Below are 12,915 nucleotides of genomic sequence, written 5' to 3'. Positions count from 1 at the left end.
TTTCATAAGTGGAAATATTACTTTAAACTGCAAGCAGGGAATTCGCTGAGGCCAGAGTTTGTTCTCCTGCTGAGATATCCTGTCAGCCACCAGCGGTGAATCTGCAGCCGACTCCTGCATAGAAATGGCTAACAGAAGAATTGATCGAGTCGGTTTGATCCGCGGGCCCACACCTAGTCACACATAACCTCAGCTGGACTACCATGTCAGATTGTTGCCATATGCGGCACGGTGCACCGCTCTGCCAGTGACAGTGATCGACTACTACCGTTCACCACAGCCATCCAACAAACATTACTGTCAGAGTTCAAACGCTCAAGCGGGCTCAAATAAAGGATTTCTGCAGCACGTTGCGGCACAATAGCCCATACTGTCCACCAAACATGCTAATTAGAAAAACAGATGATATGAAAGTCTCTCCGGGCAGAACCAGTTAGGACAAAGAAAGAGAGAAGGGCGGCATTCCTTTGTTGCCTCTTCAGACACGCTGAAGCATCGGCTTGTTGTTACATAAAGTTGTATAACAAATGAGCCTGGGCTCTTTGAACTGGCTGACCACACAAGCCTGGAAGAGTCACTAGGAGCCTAACATGTGGCAGCAATAAGAAGGCCCCGCCCTCCGCAAGACATGTGGGAGACACTGCATTCCAGAGGAGCTCATTAAAGTTAAAAAACAAATCCGACAAACACTGGCACAGTCTCAGAGGACCGCGAAATATCTAGGACAGGCCAGGGCATATGACGCCTGCCTTTACTGCTCGATTTTTTATTTTCAATATTTGAATACGTATAATATATTTTTCAGAATTTGAATATGTCCATTGTAACACCAGAAAGACACAAATCCTCCCCTCCAAAAAAAATTCTCATAACCCTTAATTCCATTTGTTCATCATCTCCGCAGCTTTAATGAATCGGTGTGAGCGGCAGCTGATTTTTCAGACACATTTCAAAGACAGTGACATTTACCATGCCTTTTTATAAAGTGTACAGATGTGGTTTAGTGTTTAAACCTGTCATTGAATTTGGCTTATTTATAATGCTGTTTGTTCCACCAGTCTGCCCAGTTAAGCTATGTGCTGTCTGTTTAACTTGGCTATAAACAGATCGTTGCTGACTGTTTGAACTCCTCCTCATGCATTCACATGAGCAAAGGGCGTGTTTGAGTTTTGTTTTTTGTTTTTTTTTTACTGTTATTGTAAAAATGTGACATGATATTCAGTTTGCGTACATGACTTCACAACATGAGGCCGTGCATTACGAGGATCCCAGAGTGTATTCACTTAAGATTCGATAAAAACTCAATAAAATCAAATGCCCACCGGGGAGGTAGTCTGCAGCAGACATCTGGCATGATTATTTTCAGCTCTTCAGCTAATCCTCTCTAAATGTAAACTGAAGAAAAATGTGCCAAATGGCTTTAGAGCAAGACTGAATTTTGGACTTGTGGAAGATTTAAATGAGTTTTATAGAAATGTTAGAGGCATTATTGGAAAACACAGTGAGACAATTGTAATTAGTTTTCAGCCTGTCACATTTATAATCATTATCCCACTTTTTAGACATGCCAATTTTTGACTCCTGTTAACCATTGCAGCTGTGGAGAAGCCACAAAACATAGAGCAGGTTTTTTTTTTTAGGTTTTTTTCCCCGTGTTTTGATGTGCTTTCATCTGTGTTGCTGGGCGTTAGATGTTTGATATGTAGCGCCATGACTGGAAACGCTTGAGTCGTGTGCATGCCATTCAGAGGTGGCCCAGTAAGAGCTAATCTACTTGTCAGGGTTGACTGCCAAGCATATCAGCCCACACACTTCACAATATGACTTTATTCATACTGTAGATCTGGGACATTAACTGTCTCTGCCCACCAGAACACAACACTTACGCCCACCGCTCCCAATCAAAGGAACCAACATTATAAGCCTGTGCAAGTCATAAAATAACAACTGATCCACATCCTTTGCACCACTCATCTTCAACCCCCGTCACCTTAAGACTACAACCTGAACCTGTCTAAGACATACGCCTCACAAGGATCTCCACTTAATTTGTGCTACTTTGGGTTTCATGTGAGGAAGTGCAACACTTCTCTTACATTTGGATGTTTCTATTCAGCAGTGTTTAGGAAAACTGCCAGCAGGATGTTTGGACAATGCTCCACTTTACAATGGACGAGTTCTTATGTTGCCACATTTGAAATAAAAAGGCTTTGGGGCCTACGGGGATTACAGCAGCTGTATCATTAGGGACTTCTCATATGGCTACCACCATAGTGACTACAAAAGATACGGAAACATAAATGCTTTGTGATTAAACGAGTCAAGCCCAAAATGAACATCATCTCTGCTCTGACAAATGCGGTGCTGCCTTCCAAGCAGATGCCCTGGAATCATCTTAAATAAAAAACACTCCATATCGCATAGATGCATTTGATCAGGCTTATAGCACATTCTAGTAAAATAAAATAAAAATGGCTGGCATGATTTATTGAGCTCGAATAATAGTGCCTGGTGGGCATTTCATAAATCTCTAATAGGGCAGTGACCTCAGCCGCTGACACGTCATAAATCTATATCGAGAAAATTGGAACATCAAAACGCACAAAATGCAGCAAATCTGTTTGCTTCAATTAAAGAAACCGAGCACAGGTCAGAAAGGCAGCTTTCATAAATGCATTAAGGGCAGCCCATTGAGCTATTATTTAGAAAGTAATAACTCCCTGATAAAGAAGAGGCGACGCACACACATCTGCAGTCGATTAAAGCCTCACAAATTTACAATGAGGTGGAAAAGGGATGTCAGGTTTTTACACTAATTTAATACGGGGTCTTACTGACCCGGCTATTATGAGAGGGATTCTTTTGCATAACATATTGTAAAGATAATTTTAACTCTAACCCATAAAGCAGGGAAAGCTGTCACAGAAACGGCCATTGCCAGATGGAAGAAATATCACTCTGGACTGTATTGTAGCGAGACAAAATGAAAATAAAAACGTATCCAAAGTTCACAATAGCAAAGCTATTCAAATAAACCAATAAATAAATGAGTGTACAAATGTGTAAGCCTCAGGGCAAAGAGAGGATCTTGCTGCCAAGTCACAATCTCAATCTCAGTTTGTAGTACACCACAAGGGGCAGTGTGCAGTACATGACAAATAAGGGCTGCAGTGCTGTTTCACATTTGATTCACTGCAGGGGTGTGCTCACACAAGTCACTTAAGGTTATCAGCTGTTTGTGGTTCTTTTTCTTTCTTTTCAGTACAAGTGTACAAGATGAAGCAAAACAAACGAGTAAAAATGTAACACAGCGCTGTTATAATTTATTACATCTAACTCATGGGACATGTAAAATTAAACTTTATTGTCATCTCTGCTATATACAGTACAGTATATAGAGAGACGAGACAACGAGGCTCCATTCAGTGCAAAAAACCCCAACAATAAATATAGGAAGAGTAAGAAATAAATATACACTTTAAGACTAAGGTAAGCGGAGTAAATATACACTTTAAGCTAAAAAAGGATCGATAACAGTCTAAATGTACAAGTTATAATTGAGATTTAAAGGTGCGTGGTTCTTTTTGAGGATTCAATCAAAGTTTTTATGCAGAGCATGAGGCTGAAAGTGTGCTGACACCTAAAACTGCTGCGGATCACTGTTAAAATAATGCTCCTAGGGCAATACAATAGTGAGATAATAATAATAATAATAATAATAATAATAATAATAATAATAATAATAATAATAATAATAATACATTTTATTTATAGGCACCTTTAAGACCCTCAAGGTCACCTTGCATTAACACAAGAACAATAGCAGCAATAAAATATAATAAACATGGAAAAATAAAATTTAGACATAAGGTTAAAAAGAAAAAAAATTATTTAATATTAATATATAATATTAATATAAATAGACACTCGAATAATTCCAAAAATGGGTGTTCATTATCAATACACCATTAAAATGCAGTGGATCAATCAGGATCATTTTTATTTGAGCTAAGAGACTGTTTACTCTCCTTTCTATGTCTTACATGTAGATTTGAAAGTGCAGTACTGATGATTGTGTATTGGGTGGTGTGTTGGTATATATGCATTTTATTATGTACATATTTTTAAGACATATACTGCATGATGCACATACATCTTGCAACATTACAGGATGTGTGTGTATTTATATATTCATATATAGTACAGGTATCATTTCATTATTATTACTATTATTATTTTCCTTCTTTCTTTTATTATTATTATTATTTTTATTTCATGTTTAATATTTAATATTGGTTTTGTTATGTAATTGCAAACGAATATCATTTTTCAACAACACACTGGATTATTCACATAGTTACTAAAGTATATATTGTGTTTGGCTTTTTTTTTTAAAAATTATGTTGACATTTAAAGCATCGTTCTTAAATGTAAAGAAAAAGTCTGGCTGACCTTTTGAGGAAGGGAGGTGGAGGGACTGAGCGTGTGGAACTTGAGAGCGCAGCCTGATTCACTTTCAATCTGTGTACTAAATTGATGGCGATGAAAATAAGACTCCGAGACACAAAAAAGACACTTGTCTGCAGATTAATGTCTTGAATGGAGGCCTGTGAGGGCACTCTTTGTCGCAAGCCTCACATTGTGCCTCAGCCTTCATCTGAGACTAATGCTCAAAAGACCCTAAAATCACACTAGGCTGAACAGCACGAACGGGACACATAAAGTAATAGTTTACCTCACAGGAGCTGTTCCTCTAAGTCCTCATATAAGGAATTATTACTTTCTGCGTGCGTGTGTGTTTTTATTTATATTTTTTTTTAGAATGTCACATTTAGGCTCTAATATTCTCCAGGAAAATGAATATATTTGTTGACTAACAGCATGGATAAAACTCTTAAATATTCTGAATTTTTAATCTGGTTTAATATTTCCACCCGTTTTATGCAAATTACAGTCTATTAACATAATCTCATTTGAGAATACATCCTTTTAAAGTAAAAGATTATAACCTATTTTTTTAAGCACATATAAATCAAGTGTTATATTGAAATGGTAATGTTTTAAAGTCTGTGAGCTCTGCAGAAAAGACGAGCATTTACATACGCACTTTTTTTTTTCTCCTGCATTAGTGGCTCAACACTACATGAAAAGATACAAACGGAGCTAAAACCTCCATGAGGGAAATCATCCAACAGCTTAAATGTCTTGGCAAACACGAAACATCCATTTAAAGAGCCACAATAAACAACTGAAAATATTCGCTTTGTGATATTTTGTCTAAAAAATATATATATATGCACGCAGAGTGTCTGATACCGGTACTGTCGTTGACTAGATTAAATCAATTTTCCTGGCACGGAGAGGACAGCAGAGGGAAAGGTAGGACATTACCTTCAGGCATTTAAGTGGAAACGGGGTCTGTAAAAGCTTCAGCGAGATATTGAAGTGGATAAAGATGTAAGAAAGGGCCATTATGCTGCTGAGGTAAGAAGAGGGGGGGGGGCTCTATCTGTCTCCATCCCCTCCTCCTTCGCTCTTTACGTCTGCCTTGAACTTGTAAGGAGTTCAGCAGGACTGAGCCTACAGTCCAGACAGGGCTCTGGAATGCGAGTGCAGCTACTCAAGCCCGTCTGACCTGCCACCACACCAGCTCCATTTCACCGGGCTACCTTACCTATTCATTTACAATGGGACTTCAACTTTATCTCCCCTTGTAACACAACATTAACTGCCAAAGAGCTGGAAATGCATTATCAGCCTGCCTCAAAGCTTGGATTGCTTCCCTCATAAATAAGATCATTATACGAGTGGTAATCCCATTAAATAGATCATTTTGCAAATATCTAAATCCAATTAATAAAGTGTTTTCAGAGGGGGTGCAGCAAACAGCGCCTTTTAGAGAGCTGACATGCTGTGACTCCAGCTCTTTGTTCCGCACTCCCTTAGTACCAAGGGTGGTATTAATAAATACAACCCAGAGTCTTACATACCCTTTGACAACAACAACAACAACACACACAAAAAAAACTGGGATTCAGTTTTAGCATGTTCTGGTTCATCAGTAGGAAGAAGGATATATTTACTTAAAGTTAATTTGACTACAAATTCACTTAAAAAAATGACCTCTTCTCCTACCTCTCACTCTGCCATGCACTGCAGTTGCTTGCATAATGTGCTTATAGGATGTCCTTATGCCGTAATCCTATAAAAATCCCAAGCTGGACTGAGCTAAAAGCTTTAAAATGATTGCCAGATGGTTTAACAAATTAGCCATTTATGGAATTAATTCAAACTTGTTTCCTAAATCATTACCATAACTCATCCGTGGAAGTGACCTCTAAGTGCCCTTTAACTTTTAGGCGTGTGCTCCTGCGCCGACCGTGTCACTTTCTCTGAACAATTAGTCAGAAAATAAGAAAGACAGAAAACAGTTCGACTAATTAATTGCTCTTGTACAAACTAACCATCTGCGAGTAAAGGAGGCATTAAAATCCTAAAGTAGATGCCCCTCAAGTGCTCGTGTTTGTTCCACTGAACTAATAAAGTGCATAATCCGATAAAGGGTGATATCCTAAGCTTTGATTGTGCCTGAAGTGGTTGTTTTACCTTTGTGGAGCGCATCTGGCATGGTAAGAATGTTTTCGTATCTTTTCATGGTTTTTAATTGCCAGCTGAAGCTTTTAGGAAAACACTGGTGTGGTTAAATGAATTAGAAAACAGTGCCCCTGGGTGATGTTAACACATTGCACTCTCTCATCCAGCAAGTATGTAAGGCAGCCGCCAGTGAATGATCTACGTGTCTTTTTATATAGCTGTTTATGGTACAGAGAGAAGAAGACCACAGCTCTAATTATGGTTTTAAATATGTCTTTCACTATCTAGATAACATCTTTGTCTTAGAGGTTTGCTTTCATAAATCTGAGATTGTTTAAATCACACTTGTGACAGTTTCTATTGCACCTCAATTCTTGACATAAATCATCAAGCGTAATATACACCATATATACCACAAAAGTGATAAGCACATCTCAGTACCCTAATGACACTAGAAATATCATAGCGGTAATTTATTTCCTCATCTGAGTGCGAGTCCACAAATAGGGGCTGCTAAAAAAGAACACCAAAAAAAAAATGGAGGCTGAGGTTGGGGCCAGTCTCCCCCTCTTCTACATTGCCTTTCCCCTGTCTAATCTGCCTTTTTCTAATGAAGAGAAGGAAAGCGAGAACAGTGGAAAGAAAGATGTCAAGAGTGAGGTCGGCCGCCCCCCTCACAGGGTCAAACTCGAGGGGTTAATACCTGGTGTCCGACACTGCACATAAACTCCGCTGAGCTCATCACACTAATTAAACAGACACACATCCTCTCGGAGCTCCGATGGCCAATCGCTGCCAGCTAAAAAAGCAGTCCATTCATGGAGGTTGGCAGGGTGTACATGTAGGGTGGGCTGGGGAAATGCTACCTGCCCTTCCTCAGTTTGATTAATGTGAAGAACAATGGTGCTCTTGTGGCCTGCCAGCCTCACTCCACTTGGTTCTGGTTCACCGCTCGAAGAGAGGGAACTGCATGTTCCAACTTCATACCCCCAGACGAACCACCACCTAGCCTAACTTCTCTACTACTGCTGTCGTCTCAAAACACCTCCATGCCATGCTAATCATGCTGAATACAATCGCTTCAAATGCGGGATGCTGTTAAAATAGTCTTAAAGCAAAACATTGATGGACTGACGACACGTTGTATATTACAGTATAGTTGTTTTCCATGTGCCCTGAATAGAGGATTTTTTCTTACTTGCTCTTTGGTTTGCGTGACTTTGGGAATGCTGCTGTATTTAGGAGTGTTAACAAACGCTCTGAAGAAGAACCTGGCCAGATGTCATCAAGGGAATCTTGGTCCTGGAGAAACCTTATCATTGTTCTCAGCTACAGAAATAATGGAAACAGCTTCAAAATTCAACAACAGTCAAAATCTAAACACAGTGTAACTGAAACGACCACAATAATTTCATTTAAACTTCTTTGCAATCTGAGCAACATCATCATCGGGTTGCTAAGGCCTACAGAAAGCTGTTGCACAGAGTTATTCAAGCCTAACTAAAACGTCAAATACTTTGTTATTCAAAGGCAGTGAAACTGAAACACTACACGGCAGCAGCTTTCCTCCATTCTTAGGTAGATCTTTAAAGTTGGCATTAAACTTATGGTTTCCTGCAAACTAGTGTGACAGTTAATAATAATGATTATTTTCTTAATGCAACAATTACCAAATATGGGCAAAAGCTAATTCCTCCAGTCAAATTAATATTTTCACCAACAAACAGTTGGACAATTTTTCATTTTTATCTTTTTTGGTTTCATAAACTGACTTTGATACTCTAAATCTACACTAAAACCTGACAACATCTCACTTCCTGTGCACCTTTAGACTCAAGCCGTACCAAGGCTCCACTCTGATTCATGGTTTAAACCGACATTTATTTATATGAAAATGTCACAGAGTATTACGTTAATATCTCACTTGTTTGTCTTTCATCAGACGTAACAAGTGTTAAGTGAACGCATCACACAGTTAAGAGAAGTCAAGCGCCTTGGTTTTGATGTTTCCACAATGCATTAGCTCGTGTTTTATGTGAGCCAGATCAAAGTTTTATCAAACATGTCAGCCCATTTTTTTTTCCTGGGGTTGCTGTGGAGAGTAAAAGACATCCGGCAATTACATTCATGGGAAAAAGACATCAGCGTCATCTCTCCGAGGGAGTGACAGCATAATGTTATGGGTGTCAAAACTTGGGCGACATAATTAATTGCAGCAACTCCTGAACCCAAGACTTGTAGCTTTTTACCAGCACTTTGCCAATCCTCTGAGTTTCAGCAATATCAAAACAGGGAGACAAATTGAGCCACCTGCATGTCTCCAAAGCTTGACAACTCATCTCACTTGCAAATTGCGAGCGTTTTACCCCCCTACAAAGGAGTCCATAGAGGCTAGCGGGCTTCTCACCAGCCAAGGTTTGATAGGTCTTCATGCAGCTATGTGACACTTTGAAAACAGTGGAGACATTCCATAATACTGGAGGCTGGAAAAAGAACATGCACAGTCCTAATGATGATAGTCCATATGGCTGAGGCTGCACTGTTGGTCACACACTCTGGGCTGTTTGGAGAAGTGCTTCACAATTATCTGCAGTGAAGTTATATTTGAAAAACAAACCGTGATTAGTGTGCTCAAAGGCATGCAGTGAGGATTACGAAACACTGACATGTTGGTTTTGTGTTGCATAAAGTTTATGTGAGACTCGACTTTTAAAGCAAATCTGACTGGTTACAAGTCAGCTGAAAAGCTGTGTTTTAGGATTATCTATTTTTGAGGTGAAGCCAGTTATTAGAAAAAGACGTGTCAGTAACCTGTAACTATGGAGGGGTCATGTGGTAGGAAAGAGGAACATCTTGCCAAACTGAGCACACGGTGTTGTAAACCATGCTCTCATTGGTTTATTCTAAAGACACGTTAATAGATTCCCCCCAAAATGTACTATATGCTAGCAATATACTTTATCTGGTGACTGATGATGCCATCTTTAAGGCTGTGCTGTGCTAGGGAGCTAATGTGAGGAACTTGAATCAGTGGACACACTTTTGCTCATCAGTTTCCAAAGATTTTTTTTATGAGCCTCGGAAGTAACACCCTTTTATATTTAAGGATTAATATCATCTTATCAGCCACTAAACTCACATGTAAATAGGCACATATTAACTGAAAATAAATGCTAAAATGAGGTTGTGTGTGTATACATGAGTGTGCAAGGTAAATGCTCGCAGTTACTGAGCGAAGACCCAACAGAGAGAATGAGGCTGGAGACAGACATTTCAACGCCTTTCATTAAAACTTATTACTTTGCATGTTATGGTATTGCAATCCTCTCTATGAGCAATTTTGTAACGACATAAACCATTATTTATCTCAGATTAATTAGATTTAAGACCTTTTAAATCTCGTTTGGTGCAGAACGCCCATGGAGCTTCTCTTTTCACAGCAAAGAAACATCAATAGATCTTTCCTGATGATCACTTTTTGTAGATTAGAGGATTGTTATTAATTGGTCAATTGGTTAATTGTTATTTTTTTCCTAATTCGTCACCATGGAGGAATAACAGGCTTTCTTCAGTGACCCTCATTTATAGAACTGTCCTTGTCAAACATGTTGTATAGAGAGGTTTCAGTAAAATGCAAGCCAAAATCTGAATTATTAGGGCAGAACTACATGACTTGGTTTGAAGTGTTCAAGTCTGGTTAAAAATAAATAAAAGATCATGGATAATACACCTAACTCGTTTAGAAAAAACCTTATCACCCACTGGATAATGTAAAATATTCATCTCAGCAGCCAAACTTTGAGAACATGTCACAGAGCCGTCTGTGGTATGAGTAGGATGAAGAAAGGTTACATTGCACGCACAAGTGGAAGCTCCCTGGATGTCTGCAAAAACACATTTGCAAATATGTGTAAAAGGATAACCCCAGGAGTCACTGGCACTAACAATGGGAAGCCACACAGAATTAAATCCAGAGGGTATTGTCAGAACAAAAATGCTTTTTGTTCTGACTTTAAAAGTTCACTATTAGTCATATACTGCACATCTTAAAAAAGAAGTCAAAAGACAAAAGAACCAGTAGAAAAATCAGGTGACCAGTCCAGAAACCACAGGGAATGCAAATTAAATTATCTTTAGTTCTGATGCCTGCTCTTCCCTGGTGGCTCCTGGCATTACTTATGAACTATATTTCCTCAAACAAAAATGTACCCCAAACCTGATTCTTTCCTTTCCAAGAAAGCAGAGGGGTTTGCAAATGGCTCACTTGTGACCAAAACCAAACACTTTCTTTCTTTTCCCATGAGGTCAAGCAGGAAGAAGGTTTGTGAGCAAGATTTAGCAAGGTGTTGCTCCCTTTTTTTTTTAAGTTATAAACTATTTGTCATCTTTGTGTATAAAAGATTGATGTCACATTTGTGTCACAGCACAAAGAAATGTGGCAAACAGCCACGTATGGACGCAATTTGAGCCTTTTGACTGTCACCATCTTGTTTTTTTGGTGCCAGTAGAGACTACCTACATAACCTAACACTTTGCTAGTTGTCGCTTTATGATCACATGGGTCACCTTTTTAGTCAAAGCTTTAAGTACTTATATTTACAAGAGTTCGTGCTAATTAGAAGCCATGAAGGTCCCATCTTATACTGATTTTGTTTTGGTTTTTATCACAATTAATCACTATGTATGAACTAACAAATATTCATGGTATTCTGGAAAGCATTCTAACCTAGATCCTGAAACTATTCCAAAATACGACTGTTGAGAAACCTTAACAATGTGTTGCTTTACATAGCAATAAAATTTATAGAAATTTAGAAATAATTATGTCAAACTAAATTGAAAGCGATGACAGGCAAACCAGTGTTAAATCTCTAAAATGTCTAAGCAAGCCTCAAATCAATAAGCAGACTGAGTTGTGGTTTATTAAAGTAACAGGTTAGAACTCACTATCACGCTGGTGTGCTGTGATGTCACATCCTCCCGGCCATGCCTCCTCCTGTAAACCGTCCACTGCCATCATCTGTAAGAAGACCGGGCAACGCGTCTCAACAAGGTGCTCTGTGTGAGGCACCGTGAAGCCAGACTCTCTAAGACATTGGCAGACTTTGCTTAGCTCAGCCTAAAATGTGCAACACTCTCCCCTCAAACCAGGGCTTGTTTAGCTGCTGGCACATGAAGGCATCAGTCAGATGTATGCCAGCTGAGCTGAAGTGTGCCCACAGAGTACACACTGCAACATCACTACCAGTACTCGTGCCCTCACCTTGTCTACCTTGGCACTTTTTGAGTTTGATGGAAAGTGCCAGACAGCATATTTATACATCTTAATTAGCAATAATGAAGCCCGGTACCTGCCAACAATCTGTTGCCAGTAGTTACTGTGTGGTGTTGACTAGACTGTATGCCTGTTGTTTGCCTGCTACTCACATGAGAACTGCACAATTGAAATAGGTGAAAGGATCATGTGTTTTTCCTAAAGCCAATTAGATTCGCTAACAAACACGTAACGATGATGGATATTTAACACTTGAGGATGGAGATGTTTAGTCTGAAAGGGCCTTTTACAACACATAATAACTAAGCCTGTATCTATAGGACGGTAAAACCTGCACTGTGCCCCAGATTTATAGCAGATTATGAATGAGCGGGAGATGGTTATTAGGTGTTCTAACTGTTTGTCACGCTGCAGATCATTCACTTTAAAGGGCCTGTCAGGACATGGTGAACGACAGCAGATTCTGAGGATGTTTAAAGTCCCTGTGATCTGAAGCCATGTTTGGATGCAAACATGTTTAGATCTGTTGGCCAAGATAAGTTTGAGCTCTGCACAGCCAGACGTTTTTATGGAGTTGTGAAAACAAGTTGCATGAATTTTTTTTTTTTAAACCGTGAAATAGGCTACAACCATCCTCCTGACGTCTGGATTTATGGCCTGGTAATTCCCCTCTGGAGTAATTTGGCTGGTACATCTGCAGCTTAGCAGCATTCCAGCAGAGCTCTCCTGTGCTGTGAAGTCAGGAGATGACTGATTGATTGATTGTATTACTCCAGTTTTAGCATGGCTTTGCAGAGCTATAGCAGTGAAGTTCTAATGTGATCTATCCAGCGAGCAGCCCGCCTGCTTTTGGGTTAGCCTGCTGTGACGATCGCAAATCATGGTTAGAAAGTGAACTTTGCAAAATACCACACAGTAATAACAGGAAACTGATAGACACTGTTTCAGATTAAAATCTGTTTAACTTAATTCCAAGCAGAATTATATGTAAGATTTAATGGTTACAAATTATAAACACAACAACTGAATACAACATAGGGTTTATG

At 39.2% G+C, this 12,915-nt stretch overlaps 1 long non-coding RNA gene across 1 annotated transcript in view; it reads right to left on the bottom strand.

Annotated features, from left to right (window-relative positions):
• Window positions 1-12,915, bottom strand: part of LOC102777292 (uncharacterized) — a 91,622-nt gene that overhangs the window by 77,985 nt on the left and 722 nt on the right. Inside the window, exon 2 of the long non-coding RNA XR_437194.3 lies at window positions 11,542-11,614. This is a non-coding gene — a long non-coding RNA (uncharacterized LOC102777292). The remainder of the gene's footprint in view (window positions 1-11,541; window positions 11,615-12,915) is intronic.

The sequence above is a fragment of the Neolamprologus brichardi genome, chromosome 13, assembly GCF_056152115.1.
Source record: "Neolamprologus brichardi isolate AB-2024 chromosome 13, ASM5615211v1, whole genome shotgun sequence".
In the NCBI taxonomy this organism is placed as follows: domain Eukaryota; kingdom Metazoa; phylum Chordata; class Actinopteri; order Cichliformes; family Cichlidae; genus Neolamprologus; species Neolamprologus brichardi.
Note: the sequence above shows the minus strand (reverse complement) of the source record. Positions and strands in the feature narration are given on the sequence as shown.